Here is a 16,815-nt window from a genome sequence, read left to right on the forward strand (position 1 = left end):
AGTTATTAATCTCAGTGTTACTGAGCTCTGCTAAAGTCTGAGTAGACTGATAAATCAATGTGATCAGTTATTAATCTCAGCTTTACTGAGCTCTGCTAAAGTCTGAGTAGACTGATAAATCAATGTGATGATCAGTTATTAATCTCAGTGTTACTGAGCTCTGCTAAAGCCTGAGTAGACTGATAAATCAATGTGATCAGTTATTAATCTCAGCTTTACTGAGCTCTGCTAAAGCCTGAGTAGACTGATAAATCAATGTGATCGGTTATTAATCTCAGTGTTACTGAGCTCTGCTAAAGCCTGAGTAGACTGATAAATCAATGTGATCAGTTATTAATCTCAGTGTTACTGAGCTCTGCTAAAGCCTGAGTAGACTGATAAATCAATGTGATCAGTTATTAATCTCAGTGTTACTGAGCTCTGCTAAAGCCTGAGTAGACTGATAAATCAATGTGATCAGTTATTAATCTCAGCGTTACTGAGCTCTGCTAAAGCCTGAGTAGACTGATAAATCAATGTGATCGGTTATTAATCTCAGCGTTACTGAGCTCTGCTAAAGCCTGAGTAGACTGATAAATCAATGTGATCAGTTATTAATCTCAGCGTTACTGAGCTCTGCTAAAGCCTGAGTAGACTGATAAATCAATGTGATCGGTTATTAATCTCAGTGTTACTGAGCTCTGCTAAAGCCTGAGTAGACTGATAAATCAATGTGATCGGTTATTAATCTCAGTGTTACTGAGCTCTGCTAAAGCCTGAGTAGACTGATAAATCAATGTGATCGGTTATTAATCTCAGTGTTACTGAGCTCTGCTAAAGCCTGAGTAGACTGATAAATCAATGTGATCGGTTATTAATCTCAGTGTTACTGAGCTCTGCTAAAGCCTGAGTAGACTGATAAATCAATGTGATCAGTTATTAATCTCAGTGTTACTGAGCTCTGCTAAAGTCTGAGTAGACTGATAAATCACTGTGATCGGTTATTAATCTCAGTGTTACTGAGCTCTGCTAAAGCCTGAGTAGACTGATAAATCAATGTGATCGGTTATTAATCTCAGCGTTACTGAGCTCTGCTAAAGCCTGAGTAGACTGATAAATCAATGTGATCGGTTATTAATCTCAGCGTTACTGAGCTCTGCTAAAGCCTGAGTAGACTGATAAATCAATGTGAACGGTTATTAATCTCAGCGTTACTGAGCTCTGCTAAAGCCTGAGTAGACTGATAAATCAATGTGATCGGTTATTAATCTCAGCGTTACTGAGCTCTGCTAAAGCCTGAGTAGACTGATAAATCAATGTGATCGGTTATTAATCTCAGCGTTACTGAGCTCTGCTAAAGTCTGAGTAGACTGATAAATCAATGTGATCGGTTATTAATCTCAGCGTTACTGAGCTCTGCTAAAGTCTGAGTAGACTGATAAATCAATGTGATCGGTTATTAATCTCAGCTTTACTGAGCTCTGCTAAAGCCTGAGTAGACTGATAAATCAATGTGATCAGTTATTAATCTCAGCTTTACTGAGCTCTGCTAAAGTCTGAGTAGACTGATCAATCAATGTGATCAGTTATTAATCTCAGTGTTACTGAGCTCTGCTAAAGCCTGAGTAGACTGATAAATCAATGTGATCGGTTATTAATCTCAGCGTTACTGAGCTCTGCTAAAGCCTGAGTAGACTGATAAATCAATGTGATCAGTTATTAATCTCAGCTTTACTGAGCTCTGCTAAAGCCTGAGTAGACTGATAAATCAATGTGATCGGTTATTAATCTCAGCTTTACTGAGCTCTGCTAAAGCCTGAGTAGACTGATAAATCAATGTGATCAGTTATTAATCTCAGCTTTACTGAGCTCTGCTAAAGCCTGAGTAGACTGATAAATCAATGTGATCAGTTATTAATCTCAGCTTTACTGAGCTCTGCTAAAGCCTGAGTAGACTGATAAATCAATGTGATCGGTTATTAATCTCAGCGTTACTGAGCTTTGCTAAAGTCTGAGTAGACTGATAAATCAATGTGATCAGTTATTAATCTCAGCGTTACTGAGCTCTGCTAAAGTCTGAGTAGACTGATAAATCAATGTGATCAGTTATTAATCTCAGCGTTACTGAGCTCTGCTAAAGTCTGAGTAGACTGATAAATCAATGTGATCAGTTATTAATCTCAGCGTTACTGAGCTCTGCTAAAGCCTGAGTAGACTGATAAATCAATGTGATCAGTTATTAATCTCAGCGTTACTGAGCTCTGCTAAAGTCTGAGTAGACTGATAAATCAATGTGATCGGTTATTAATCTCAGTGTTACTGAGCTCTGCTAAAGTCTGAGTAGACTGATAAATCAATGTGATCAGTTATTAATCTCAGCGTTACTGAGCTCTGCTAAAGCCTGAGTAGACTGATAAATCAATGTGATCAGTTATTAATCTCAGCATTACTGAGCTCTGCTAAAGCCTGAGTAGACTGATAAATCAATGTGATCATTTATTAGTCTCTGTGTTACTGAGCTCTGCTAAAGCCTGAGTAGACTGATAAATCAATGTGATCGGTTATTAATCTCAGTGTTACTGAGCTCTGCTAAAGCCTGAGTAGACTGATAAATCAATGTGATCAGTTATTAATCTCAGTGTTACTGAGCTCTGCTAAAGCCTGAGTAGACTGATAAATCAATGTGATCGGTTATTAATCTCAGTGTTACTGAGCTCTGCTAAAGCCTGAATAGACTGATAAATCAATGTGATCAGTTATTAATCTCAGCGTTACTGAGCTCTGCTAAAGCCTGAGTAGACTGATAAATCAATGTGATCGGTTATTAATCTCAGCGTTACTGAGCTCTGCTAAAGCCTGAGTAGACTGATAAATCAATGTGATCAGTTATTAATCTCAGCTTTACTGAGCTCTGCTAAAGCCTGAGTAGACTGATAAATCAATGTGATCAGTTATTAATCTCAGCGTTACTTAGCTCTGCTAAAGCCTGAGTAGACTGATAAATCAATGTGATCGGTTATTAATCTCAGTGTTACTGAGCTCTGCTAAAGTCTGAGTAGACTGATAAATCAATGTGATCAGTTATTAATCTCAGCGTTACTTAGCTCTGCTAAAGCCTGAGTAGACTGATAAATCAATGTGATCGGTTATTAATCTCAGTGTTACTGAGCTCTGCTAAAGCCTGAGTAGACTGATAAATCAATGTGATCGGTTATTAATCTCAGTGTTACTGAGCTCTGCTAAAGCCTGAGTAGACTGATAAATCAATGTGATCGGTTATTAATCTCAGCTTTACTGAGCTCTGCTAAAGCCTGAGTAGACTGATAAATCAATGTGATCGGTTATTAATCTCAGCTTTACTGAGCTCTGCTAAAGCCTGAGTAGACTGATAAATCAATGTGATCAGTTATTAATCTCAGCGTTACTGAGCTCTGCTAAAGCCTGAGTAGACTGATAAATCAATGTGATCGGTTATTAATCTCAGCTTTACTGAGCTCTGCTAAAGTCTGAGTAGACTGATAAATCAATGTGATCGGTTATTAATCTCAGTGTTACTGAGCTCTGCTAAAGCCTGAGTAGACTGATAAATCAATGTGATCGGTTATTAATCTCAGTGTTACTGAGCTCTGCTAAAGCCTGAGTAGACTGATAAATCAATGTGATCAGTTATTAATCTCAGTGTTACTGAGCTCTGCTAAAGCCTGAGTAGACTGATAAATCAATGTGATCGGTTATTAATCTCAGTGTTACTGAGCTCTGCTAAAGTCTGAGTAGACTGATAAATCAATGTGATCGGTTATTAATCTCAGCGTTACTGAGCTCTGCTAAAGCCTGAGTAGACTGATAAATCAATGTGATCGGTTATTAATCTCAGTGTTACTGAGCTCCGCTAAAGCCTGAGTAGACTGATAAATCAATGTGATCGGTTATTAATCTCAGCGTTACTGAGCTCTGCTAAAGCCTGAGTAGACTGATAAATCAATGTGATCAGTTATTAATCTCAGTGTTACTGAGCTCTGCTAAAGCCTGAGTAGACTGATAAATCAATGTGATCAGTTATTAATCTCAGCGTTACTGAGCTCTGCTAAAGCCTGAGTAGACTGATAAATCAATGTGATCGGTTATTAATCTCAGCTTTACTGAGCTCTGCTAAAGTCTGAGTAGACTGATAAATCAATGTGATCGGTTATTAATCTCAGCTTTACTGAGTTCTGCTAAAGCCTGAGTAGACTGATAAATCAATGTGATCGGTTATTAATCTCAGCTTTACTGAGTTCTGCTAAAGCCTGAGTAGACTGATAAACCAATGCGATGACCAGCTGTCAGCTGTTCCTATGTTCCAGCATGCATTCTAAATATATAATAAATAAATTGCTCTTCATATACTGCAATGGAATATGTCACTGAATGCACAGCAGCACAGCGTATTCAGCATTTAAGGATCACTACTTTTCAAAAAGAGGATCAATACTTTTCAAAATATTTCAAATACTTTTCCAATATATCGCTGCTGTCGGATCAAAACCTCGTATCTCCAAAACTGTAACTTTACAGGAGAAAGAAAAATCCCACTGTACTTTTAATGTAAGTGAATGGACCCAGACTTTTTTCCCAAGCCATTTGGGCCGTTCATTCATCACGGGATACAGACGGTGTGTAGGACTGCTGTAGCCTCGCGCCGGTCAGAGCGAAAAGGAAACGAGTGGTCTCGCTCATCCCGTGCTGATGGGCGTCGGGCCGCGTGCGTTTCCCCGAACACGCGGAGCGCGCTCATCGCCGCTGACGTCACGTGAGTTTAAAACGAGGCCGCGCGCTTAAGGCGGAGAGCAGCGCGAGGCTGCAGGAGCGACGGAGGGCAGTTGGACACAGCGCAGTGTTCGCGCGCCCGAGGAACCGACGCGACCAGCGGAAATCTCGCGTCAGGACTGTTTCAGGGCCGTAGACTCGGCAGATGAGCGGATGTGTGAGGAAAGTGGAGACTAACGTTCCCGTAAGAGCGAAGAGCGGAGGCTGAGCACAGAGCGCCGCCAGGTAGGCAACGCGCCCTGCCGGACACATCCAGACCTCTTCCAGACGCGCTTTACGTGTCTGAACTCCGTGAAATAGGTAAATTCCTGCGACTTCGACTCGCGGGGGAGTTCTCATTGACATGTCACCGAGCTGGTGCTGAGGCTGGGGTGATGCTCCCCGAGTCTGGAGGCTGTGCTTCAGGTTGGTGACAGTGAAGGCGCGGAAACGACTACAGTCAGTGGGAGTTGTGTAGCCTATATAACCTTATACATCGCAGATCAAAACTGGCTGACCGCGTGGATCTGGACTCTGTTTAAATGCATTAATAATGTGGTGTGTGTGTGTGTGTGTGTGTGTGTGTTGGATTCCTCCCAGCGGGACTGTTTGCTCTCTTTGATGTAGTGCGTGCTGCTACAAATGCACATTACCGCAGCACAATAATAACAAGCCCAACTCCTGATGACGCCTGACAGCGAGCAGATGTAATGCTTATTAAAGGTTACTCGTTTAGCCAATTAGCCTTTTTTTAAGAAGCTTTGTGCTCGTGGAATCAGACTATGTCGGGATAGCTTTCTCGATTTAATCTGACCTCCGCTGCCGTGTGTGTTTCCCCCCCTGCTTTTATCGACCTCCAGTTTAGTGATGAAGAGATGCCCTAATTCAATGGGCAATAAAAGCGTGTGTTGCTCACAGGACAGATGTTTTCTCTTAATTGACACAACGCGCAGGTCTATTAAAACGCTCTACGCGGCGATAAATAACTGGGGAGTTACGTAGTAAGGCTATGCAGTGCTATTATTCTAACAAGAAGCCCATACATTTAGCTTAATTGCATGTTTGTTTATTTTATACTAAGCGTACAGACATAATATCAGATAATTTGGGGTTTAATCCCCAAAACGTAAAAAAAAAACAAGTTCTAGGCTCTAATCTCAGGTTTGTGATGTAAACACAAGTTTATTTTTAATAAACACAATTTCCCCTAAAAAAATCGGTTTAATGAACGTATGCAGGGTCCGTAGAGCAGGCTAAACGGCTGGATTCTGACAGATCTGCGAGCTGGGAAAGTGAGAGGCAGATGTATGAAGGAGTGTGAAGGGAACTGACTGGTTTATTTATGCTGGTTCACTTCGTTCACCAAGTTTTTTTATCACGCAATTGCGCTTTGTTGTCACTAGATGGCTCTGTTGAGCAAGGCACCGGCAACACGCCAGCATGCTTTTCTGTGGCTCTGTCTTAAAGAAAACAGGTTCGACCAAAACACAAGAACTTTCCCATTTGACCAAAAAAACAGGTGTTTTGGTCTAATTTCAGCTTTTAAGATAGCATAATATAAAAACAACGCATGTGCTCTTCTAAATGTTTCTGTTAAATATTGAGTACTAGCACTGTAAACTTAGAAAAATAAATGCTGGGCTCGTTCTCGGTGTCTGAACATGCAAGGGCCCTTTGGAGAACAGTGGTGCTGAGTCGAGTAAACCCTAGTTAATGCTTCAAGTAAAACCTCAAGCAGCATTTTTAGGGTTTTCATTGTCTCACCCAATAGTTCGACAGCGGGGTTTGTTAATGGTGTTGCCATATTCCCCCTGTTTGTAGTGCACTTGTAACCTTGAGACATTTTAAATGGCTATTCAGATTGTTCAGGTTGATATTGTGACTCTGACACCGGCATAAATGTCAACTCCGTGGCACTTGTTTGAGTTAATTGTTTATATTCGAACCCTGCTGTTATGCAGCGCAGGCTCGGGCACATTTCTTTGCATTGGTTAGTAGCCTACTCAGCCTTACAGCAATCCGTCAGAAAGTCATAACTGTCATAAGTGCACTTTGCCAATACAGTAATGCAGCTTTTGTTTGCAGACCTGAGCTTTTAGTCTAATTAAACAGCTCTCTATCGAGAAGATGTTCATTACTTGCCTGCTGTTTGTTCTTTGAAGTGACTGGTTATTCCCTCAAAGCAGCCAAAAGATCAATGCAAATGCATTACTTTCTTTCTCCTCACTTTACTTGGTGTGACTCTGTCGTTGCGTATAAAAGGCGGATCGTAACCTTTGTCATTTTTAGGTATTGTAAAAGAGAAAAGGTTTATTTGATGGCTTTATTAGCCATACATTTCTACATCTTAAGCTTCGTCTGTTTTGAGATTACAGCTTGGCTGTAGCCAGTGGTTTGGACAGATGTGAAGGATGTGCATGCTTTGTAAATGCCTGACCCTCCTCTCTCAGCTGAATATGACCTTGGCGCGTCTTGTGCCGCGCGCCGTGATGTTGTTGAGCCAGTGCGTGCTTGTGTGTTTGTGTATGCGTGTATGAGCAGCCTCCAAACATTGGGGTACTGAGTGAGTATTCACCTCTGCTCAGCCCAAGACTAGATCTGATTCATTCTGACAGCACTTAATGAGAGGAAAGCAGGGACGGTTTTTGTTTAATTTCCCGAGCTTTTCGCAAAAGTGAGGCTGGATCCAAGGGCGGGACAGCGTTCTCGGCCCCTTTCAGGCCTGAACTGTTGCCTGCAGTGTTTTCAGTTTGCACACTAGTGAACCTTTTCGGCTGGAAATCCTGATGTTCGCCTCAATCAATACACTTAATTAGTGTTGATTAATGAAGGAACACTGGCTGTGCAGTGCTGACAGTTGTTTGAATTCCCAAGGACAATGTGTATTGGCATTCTGGAATGTGCTGCTTTGCTCGGCATAATAAGTTTGGAGTCAGATTTGAATTTATGACATGCATTTGTATGTTTATGAAATATTCAGATTCAAAGATGTTCAATCAAATGATGAGGCTCATTTCAATTAGTTAGGTAACGGTGGAGGCAATTTGGTGCAAAGAAGTAGTTTTCTAATTATGGCCTCATTTGAATTCTGTGCCTGCGTCCTCTGATCAGTGCAAAGAAGCACCGATCTTTTGTCAGAGCGCACAAAAAAAGGAATGCCTTAGTGTTTGTGTGGATATGAAACCAGGGTGATGAAACTTTTGTGTTTAAGGGCCAAAATGCACAGTCTATGGTGGGGCTAGGGCCAAAAAGATGAAACAGTATACAAATAACGAAGCGTTTGTTTTCCAAATCCACATTTTATAACATGACACCTGTTTTGTTAATAAAATGCTTCAAAAATATGATGTTGAAAGGAAAATAAGATTGCAATAAGTCATGAATAATATAAAAAAATCTTATTGAGCGAGGGGGTTGAGTTAGGGTAACTTTCTGACGGCCCATGTCAAACGTCCTTACGGGCCAACTTTGGGCAGATGTGTAATAAATGATAACTAGCAATATTATCACAAGTTACATTCTGATGAATTATGACATATACATGAAATAAAGAAAGTTGAAAATCACCATATCTGGAAAATTCTAGCAGTTGTTTTGAGGGCAGAGAGAACTGCATGGTGTGGTTTGTGTGGAGGACAAAACATTGACAACCTCTTTTACCCAAATTGTGATAAAAGACTCTCAACTCTTTCCACACGCTCCACTCTGTTTTCTTGTTTTGTCTGTTTTGTCTGAACAGTTGTAAATCCCTCATTAACTGTAACCCTTGATTTAGGGTGGGCCGAGTGCTTTTAAAACGGCAGTAATGGAGAAGAGAGAGAGAGAGTGTTTGAATTCATCCATGCAGGCGGCGAGACACTGACGTCCTGACAGTGGAAGAACTGAGGTCCTCGGTGTTTGCTCATGGCAAACTACATCTGTGCAAATGCTTTGTAGCTTTGCAGATTTATCACTTTATGAATTTCATAATTACTCTCTGTGAGCTCACTTAAAGAGGGACGGATGCAGGGGGAATTCAGATGAGGACACAGGAGACTTTTCCCTTTAAGTGCACTATATTAAACATGCAGATTTTGAATCGGTCTATCTTGACATTTTAAAAAATGCTCAGGCGCCATCAAGTTATGCGATTGTCAAATCACATCGAGCCTGCTCAGACTTCCTAAAATAACTTCCCTTTCTAAAGTAAATTAATAAAAGATTGATAAAAGTGTGAACACATAGAATGGGAATGAATTCTTCATTAAACTGAAGTGGCCACATGAAATTAGAATCAAGCAAGTTCGCTTCTTGAGGCTGCTTTATTATGCGTATGGGATATTTATTATTGACGTTCTGATTGATCCAAAGTTTCAGATGTAAAGCTGCTGAATTCTGAGCAAAGGCTTGCAGGACTTCCGAATTCCTTCTTATGGTGGTATTAATTATATATCTTGATGTGAAGAAGCTGAATGATGGACTAATCCCCATAACACACTATTTTTGGACGATTGTTGAGACGCAAAAAAAGATGAATTATGTTGGTATTATATGATGTTGGAAATACCAACCTAATCATCCTTGCTTTTGAAGTTTCGAATAAAATGTAAATATATCTAAATTCAAAATATGTTGTATGAATGATAGATAGAGTATGTGAAACATAAACATACTCATGCATGCTCTCATAGTAAACACTTCTTCTCCAGAGACTCTAAATGAAACAGCACACCCTGACCTTTATTCTGCAAATTAAGCCATTTTTTTTCAATGATCTGACTGACAGATGTTATTTTAGTAAAAGCGCATTGAGCAAAGTGCACTGACCAAATGCCCTGGAGCCATGGCAACTGCATTAGAAAATGCTAATGAAAAAGCTGAACTTGAGTTCCTACAAAACCTTGATGGATGTGCGCGTTACAACAAAAAATGCAGTGAAATACTGATAGTAACTGCATCGTTACTTAGTAATAATGCAAGGATTTTGTTATTTTAAGGTAAAAATTCAAAGCATTTTACCCATTAACTCTAATTTTTAAAACACAGATCCATAAACCACAACATGAGTGACAGTCAGCAGAGTCAGGGTTGTGAGGCTCACCTTTATAGGCCCAGTAAACTCTTCAGAAATCTGAGTTGATATATTTTATGTATTTTAAATACATTGCTCAAAATGTTTCCTATTTAAACTTGAAAACCTTTGTGCACCTTTATTTGTCAATGATGTACTGACTTGGCTCTTGGCACTGGACGTCCACCACAGCTCTCTGATTCAATTTGCCAGGAGGTCCACAACCTAACAGACTGCAGAGTCTGCCTTGTAATATTGTCAGCCTGAGTTTCTCTGGTAAGTGTATTTATTCTTTCTTTTAGTGTCATTTATTTATTACCTTCAGTGGTAGGAAATAACAGCATTTATCAACACTATTACTAAAATAACTCTTTTATTACTTTGGTAGTAATAGTTTGTTATTCGTTTTGGTGTCTTATCTAGAGCAACTTGCAAAGAAAAGAAGACAAAATGTAGAAAAATCTAATAATTCCTAATAATAAGACAAGAGTCTTATCCATATTTCAAGTGTAACTTAAGGTGAAGAAACTTTTCCCCAGCACTGGAAAAGTACAGTAACATCAAGATTAGAGATGAACATAAAACATACTTACTAATGAGCATATTTTGCAAATCTTGCACGTTTTGCACCTTTGCTGTTAAATGCACATATTTACATATTTGTATGTGTAATATGAATGTTGTATGTTTCATATGTATATTCTTTATTGTACAATATTATGAAAAAGCACATAAACTTTAGGCTCTAACATGGTTTAAAAACCTGACAGGCATGACTGCTGAGGAGGGCCGACATCACAACAAGAGGATACACTCTGTTGGCTGTAGCTGTAAAGGTATCACATAGTATCACATATGTACGTAGTTTTTACGGTGGGTACTGTCACCGTTACTTATGTTGCATGTGTGATATTGTTTTAAGTAGCAAATAAACAATGAAAACAGGCTCGTCTATTGAAACGTTTTGTTTCAATGAAAAAAAAAGAAAAAGCTAGGTGTCACCAAACTTTTGACAGAGAGGATGCATTGCATAGCTGTGAGAGATTCATAGAGCGGGGTTTGAGTACCAGCCTGAAAAGGTGCGTTTTAAGACCAGCCGTTTGAACCTGAGGGAAAGGCTTGCTTCACCTGTGGAAGACAAGGACTCTAAAACTGTAAGCTCTGAGATTTTGTGTAGAAAGCTTGCTGAGATCTTACAGAAGGAGATGCCAGGTGCCCTGCAGTTGAGGATCTGAGTTGCCATAAGTTGGAGGCAGTGTGGAATTGAGCCCTTTGAGGCTTGGAAAGCAAGGACAAGAGTTTTGCATTTGATCCTTGATGCAACTGGGAGCTAGTTGAGTGATCTCAGTAACAGAGTCGTGTGCGAGATCTTCGGAAGGTTGTAGACTGGGCAGAGAATTTCAGATCCTTTGTGTAGGAGTGGTAACATATGAGGTAAAGACTAGCCAGTGCAGCGAGCAGGGATTTACAATATTCTAGTCTAGATACGACTAAGAGCTCCTGGAGTCGATGTACTCTTCCTAACAACTTTTAAAGGGTCCATATCGTACATTTTTTATTTGATGTTTTCTCATAAGCTCCACTTGTAGCTTTTATGTGGTTTTATGTACCAGAATGTGTCATGATTTATTTTTACATGACCACTTTCCAACCTCTCATTATCCCCTAGAATTAAACAGGCTTTTTTTTTGGTACTGTGCCTTATGATTAATATATGTAAATGAGCTCTGCTCTAAGTGGTAGCACTGCAATGAGCATCAATAAAAAAACTCTGAGCTAAAACACTCCTTAGAATTTAAGCAGGAATGGGCAGGGATAAAGGGCTGTAGGTGGATATATGTAAAATACTTGATTCTCATGACATCACCGAAACAGTGAATTCAGAATGGGCAATGTTTCAGCTTAGTTTCCATAAAAGGACTGCATGGACTGGGAAGTGAACACTAGGTTTTTGGTCTTTAACAGTGTTTTTTTACTACATCAAGCTCCTTTATTTCAAGGAAAGTGAGGTAAATTGAATTTTCCATGATAGGGTACTTTTAATGTAATGAGATTTGACAAATGCTGAAGTTAAAAATATCTGTTAACGGCAGGGAAAAGATGGGAAGCAGCTGATATCAACCATTTTATTAAAACAAGTGTTTTTTTTAAACTTTTTATGTCCTTCTTTTTACTTTTTACAATTGCATACTTTATTGTCTTAAATTATTAGTAACGTGTTTATTTTTACATAAATGGCTGCAACTGTAACAACTGCAATTTCCCCTTGGGATCAATAAATCTGGAATCTGAATCTGAATCTGAATCCTTGAATTTAATGTTATATAGTGGTTTTACAGACAAAAACATATTGCTGTGATATGTGGTTTCAACCAGTTTGCTTAGGTACCTATGAGTTTTGCACTGTACCTTACACTGGACAAATATGTAGATACATCCCTCAAATATGTGTCATTTTTTGTCATTGTTCCCCATGATGCAGATTCCTCAATAAATCCATAGCATTTACATTACGTTTTTGGTTTGTGGCTCCTGCTGTGAAGTTAAATGAAAAGTAGAACAAACCAACACTCTAAAATATCCTGCAACACACACCTTTAGTGAGATAAACTTTGTCCCAATAAAGGTGCATGTTGGACCCTTTTTCAAAGTGCTGGCTGATCCTCTCTTTGTTTTATAATGCCACAGCCCACACCTGCCAAACTGAATGTGCATATGATGACTGTATTCTCCAGTTGTGAATTTGGCCATTCAGTGTTGCGTATGTGTAGGTCAATTAAAATTGGCATTATGACAGAGAAAATAAAGACAATTAGCTGAGAGAATAATTTAAAAAGCTGCTACCAAGTAGTAACAACGTTGATATCTAGGTTGGGAATTCCCTGGCAGGGTGTTGAAATCAGAGAGCCGTGGTGGATGTCCAGGGCTGCAAGAGAGCCAAGAACATCTATCAGTGATGATTAAAGTTACAGAGTTAGGATTTTCAGTTCTAAATAGCAAGCATGTTGGGGGACAACTGAAAATACGTGTTTGGAAGCAGTTTTCGGCTTCTAAACTTGCTGATTGGAGTGGATTATTGCATCACTCTCTGCCTGTCACCGTTGTGAAACACTGCTTAAGAAGTTGCTTTGTGACTATTCTTGCTGCAGCTCACACTGTCTGCCTGCTGTTTTTTCATAGGTCGGAAAACTATACCAAAAAGAGCATAGTACTGACATAAAAAAGTTCAGCATAGATGTGTTTAACCTTTTGTTGAATTTGTTTACTGTTTTTTCTTTGGCAATTGCCTTCCATATACTATTTGAGTAAACTGCCAGACTGACGCAACACATTGTTAATATATCCATATATAACCGGTGGTTGGTTAGTGTAGTGGGTAACACCTCTGCCTTCTACACTGTAGACTGGGGTTCAATCCCTGACCAGGGCAAGCCCCCTACACTATACCAATAAGGGTCCTTGGGCAAGACTCCTAACACTACCTTGGCCTACCTGTGTAAAATGATCAAATTGTAAGTCACTCTTGATAAGAGCGTCAGCCAAATGCCATAAATGTAAATGTATCCAGAGGAAAACCATATTGCTGAAATGTTGCTCTTCACTAGCTCAGAAGACTTAATCTTCTAAGTTCTGCTACTTCAGGCAAAAATAAAACATGAGATGTGTCTAGCCCAAATAAAAACTTTAGTAGTTGCAGCATCAGAAATTAAGAACATGCACCTTGTAGGTGTAAAGTCAGAGACAGTAGCTTATCTATTGCTGGACGGTTTGTGTTAGTCATGTTCTAGTCCTTCATCAGTGGTCACAGGACGCTGCTTGCTGGATAATTCTGGATGGTGGACGATTCCCAGTCCAGCGGTGTTACAGAGGTGTTCAAAAACTCCAGCAGCACTGCTGTGTCTGATCCACTCGTACCAGCGCAACACACACTAACACGCCACCACCATGTCAGTGTCACTGCAGTGCTGAGAATGATCCACCTCCCAAATAGTACCTGTTCTGTGGGGGTCTTGACCATTGAAGAACAGGTAGGAAGGGGGCTCAAAAAAGCATGCAAAGAAGCGAAGCATGCAGAGAAACAGTTGGATTATAGTCTGTAATTGTAGAACTTTAAAGTGTAAGCATATGGTAAGTGCGACTGATAAACAGAGGTGTAAAATCCAGGTTCAGAAAGTAAAAACCCTTCCCAGGATTTTGTTCCAACAGGCTGGCTTCTCTAGTTAGATCACACCACCAGCAGAGCTGTCCAGCCTGTTGGAACAAAATCCTGGGAAGGATTTTTACTTTCTGAACCTGGATTTTACACCTCTGCTGATGAAATGGGCGAAGAGTGTAGAACAGTGTAGACAAAGTGTGTATTTAATTAAGTAATACAAGTGTTCACATTTTTAAAGGCTGAGCATTTGGAATATTCACAGTATTTTTGTTGTGTTTGATTCCATTATTGCTGCTGCTGCCTGATCTTTTTTATATTGCGGGGATTGATCAGTAATATCTGCAGTAGTGCTGATAAACTAAAATTGAATGTATCTGCTTTCATATATGTGTATATATATATATATATATATATATACATATGAACCCACATGACAGATATACACACATATCAGTCATGTGGTTCATTACAGTCTGGGAGCTTCTAGAGTGGCTCTGTTCTGAGTGTTTTAAGGGAATGGCCTGCACTGTATGTGCCTTGGACTATCAGAGCAGTATGATGTATGATGTGTTCTTCATACTGATATATTGCTCATCAAGCAAGCAGTTCATGCTCTTGTGATGTTCTATGAAAGAAGATCTTTATACTGGGTTTTAAAGTGAACCCACGTGTAAGACTGAGCTTGGGGACAATAATCTAATGAATTGTTGCGCTGCAAAAAAACATTGAGGAATTATGTTGAAATGCTGTCTGATACTGTGCGCCGTGAGCTCCTGTAACCCAAACCAAATTCCTTGTATGCGGAGCCAATAAAGCTTGACTCTAATTCTGAAGAATTCTCATGATTTTAAAATAAACACACGGCGTTGCAGCCAATTATTTTAAGTGATCAGGCATATACTTTGTAATATTTCTTCAAAGGCCATTTTAATCATTAGTAATGTTTCGACTGTGTTTCGTCCTGTTAACCTGGACCACTTTGTTGTTTTCTCAGCACAAACACATCCACTAAACCCTACTAGAGTTTAACCAGACTATGCCAAACACTGGCCCACTAAGACCGGAGATGAAGAGTCCTGCCCTAGGCCTAAATATTATCAAATTATTAATCCTTAGAACAGGGGTATCCAATCTTATCAGCACAGGGCCAGTGTGGCTTTAGGTTTTCATTCCAAATAAGCAAAGCCACATTTAGTGATTCTTGAGCTTTAGGTAAAAGGTAAAACCTGCAAAAATGATACATTGCAAAGTGAAATCATCTCAAATTTAGTCAATATTAGTCTAATATTTTTCATTTTGAGGTTGTTGTAAAAATATTGTAAGTATTTAACTTATTTCTAAATATTTGTTTACTGAAGTAAAATTATTTTACTATATATTTTTTGTTTTAAGGAACGATTTTGTAAGCAAACAACATTACAGACAAGCCAATATAGTGAGATAAAGTAGTGCAGAGTAAAATAAAAGTAAAATAATGAGAACTATTGATCCAATGTTATTGTCTAATGCTATTTTTTTTCAATCTTCTGGTACCAGTATGACTTCTGACATCATTGTGTATTCATATTTATTATATAATTGTGCTACTTTTAAATAATATAGCAAAATGCTGGTAGTAACACTGGACTCCAGTGTCACTCCAGTGTTTACTTGCATTAAAGTATGTTAGTAATATACATCTACAGGAAAGAGAGAAGCTCTGCTATCCTTCTTAGTGAGAAGCTCCAGTCAGAGATGGCATATGGCAGCACTAGAGCTCAACATCCCAGTGAGAGAGGTTACCTTTACACTAACGAAACAATGCTCTGGCAACCTGAGGCACCTGGAAGACGAGAAGAGTTTTTGTGGCTGTAAAGATTACTGTAATCTCATAAGTATGTCTTTTCAGCTACAGCTAAAGTGGCTTTCTCATTCAATCTGGAGTCTCAGAGTCAAGCAATGAAGAATCTGTGACATTTTGACTTCCAGTATTATTACTGTTACTGTTAAGGCACAGTCAATACAGTCCTGTGACACTGGTGTTGTTGTTCTTAACAAGAGGTCATATTATGTGATCTTGGCCCACGTTTCTATTTCAGGGTGCTGCATTGTCTCTATTATCTTACAGATATTTATTGGCTGTTTAACATGGAGGTTTAAGTGGTTAGAAGGTGGTAAATTTCTTAAACATAGTCACTTTGCTCTGTTATTAGTGATAAGACAGTGGCTTGCTTTTCAATGTATAGCATCAGTGGTGCAAGTGGTTTTCCTCATAGAGATAGATAATTAATACACTGGCTCAGGTATACCTAAATTAATGACAATAATTCTTTTATCTTTCACACAACAGAAAAGAGAAATGTTCAGATTAATCTTTAACACAATATACCATAAACCCCTGTCCTTCAGAGCCTTCACTGGTTGCCCATTACCTTCCGCATTCAGTGCAAAGTTCTCCAAAGTTCTGCACAGTCTGGCTCCTCAATACTTGGCAGAGCTTCTTCATCTATATGTACTTTGAGATGTTCCTAGATTTAAATTGACTTCTATGGGTGGTCGATCATTTAATGTAGTAGCTCCCAGGTTATGGAATACTCTCCCACAGTCTATTCGGGATGCAATCTCTCTGTCTTCATTCAAATCTCTGTTAAGGACTTGCTTATTTTCACTGATATCGTTGATCCGTTTGTACTTGAATGTTTACCTGTATTAACCTTTTGCTTAATGTGTTGTTGTTTAATTTGTTGATGTTCTTTGATTGTAAAGCATCCTTGAGAGTGGGAAAGGCGCTGTAAAAATAAAAGTGATGATGATGTTTGGAAACGCTTAAAAGGAGAGGTGAATGTGTGTTGGGTTGTCAGTTTTA

General features: G+C 39.2%; 1 protein-coding gene across 2 annotated transcripts in view; it reads left to right on the top strand.

The window, feature by feature from the left end:
• The first annotated feature begins 4,646 nt into the window (after positions 1–4,646).
• The window catches only part of megf11 (multiple EGF-like-domains 11), a 152,387-nt gene continuing 140,218 nt past the window's right edge, over positions 4,647–16,815 (top strand). For both annotated transcript variants that reach the window (XM_037540084.1, XM_037540085.1), the window contains exon 1: positions 4,647–5,010. The gene's annotated coding sequence lies outside the window, so the exon portion shown is untranslated. The remainder of the gene's footprint in view (positions 5,011–16,815) is intronic.

This window comes from Pygocentrus nattereri, chromosome 7 (assembly GCF_015220715.1).
Source record: "Pygocentrus nattereri isolate fPygNat1 chromosome 7, fPygNat1.pri, whole genome shotgun sequence".
NCBI lineage: Eukaryota > Metazoa > Chordata > Actinopteri > Characiformes > Serrasalmidae > Pygocentrus > Pygocentrus nattereri.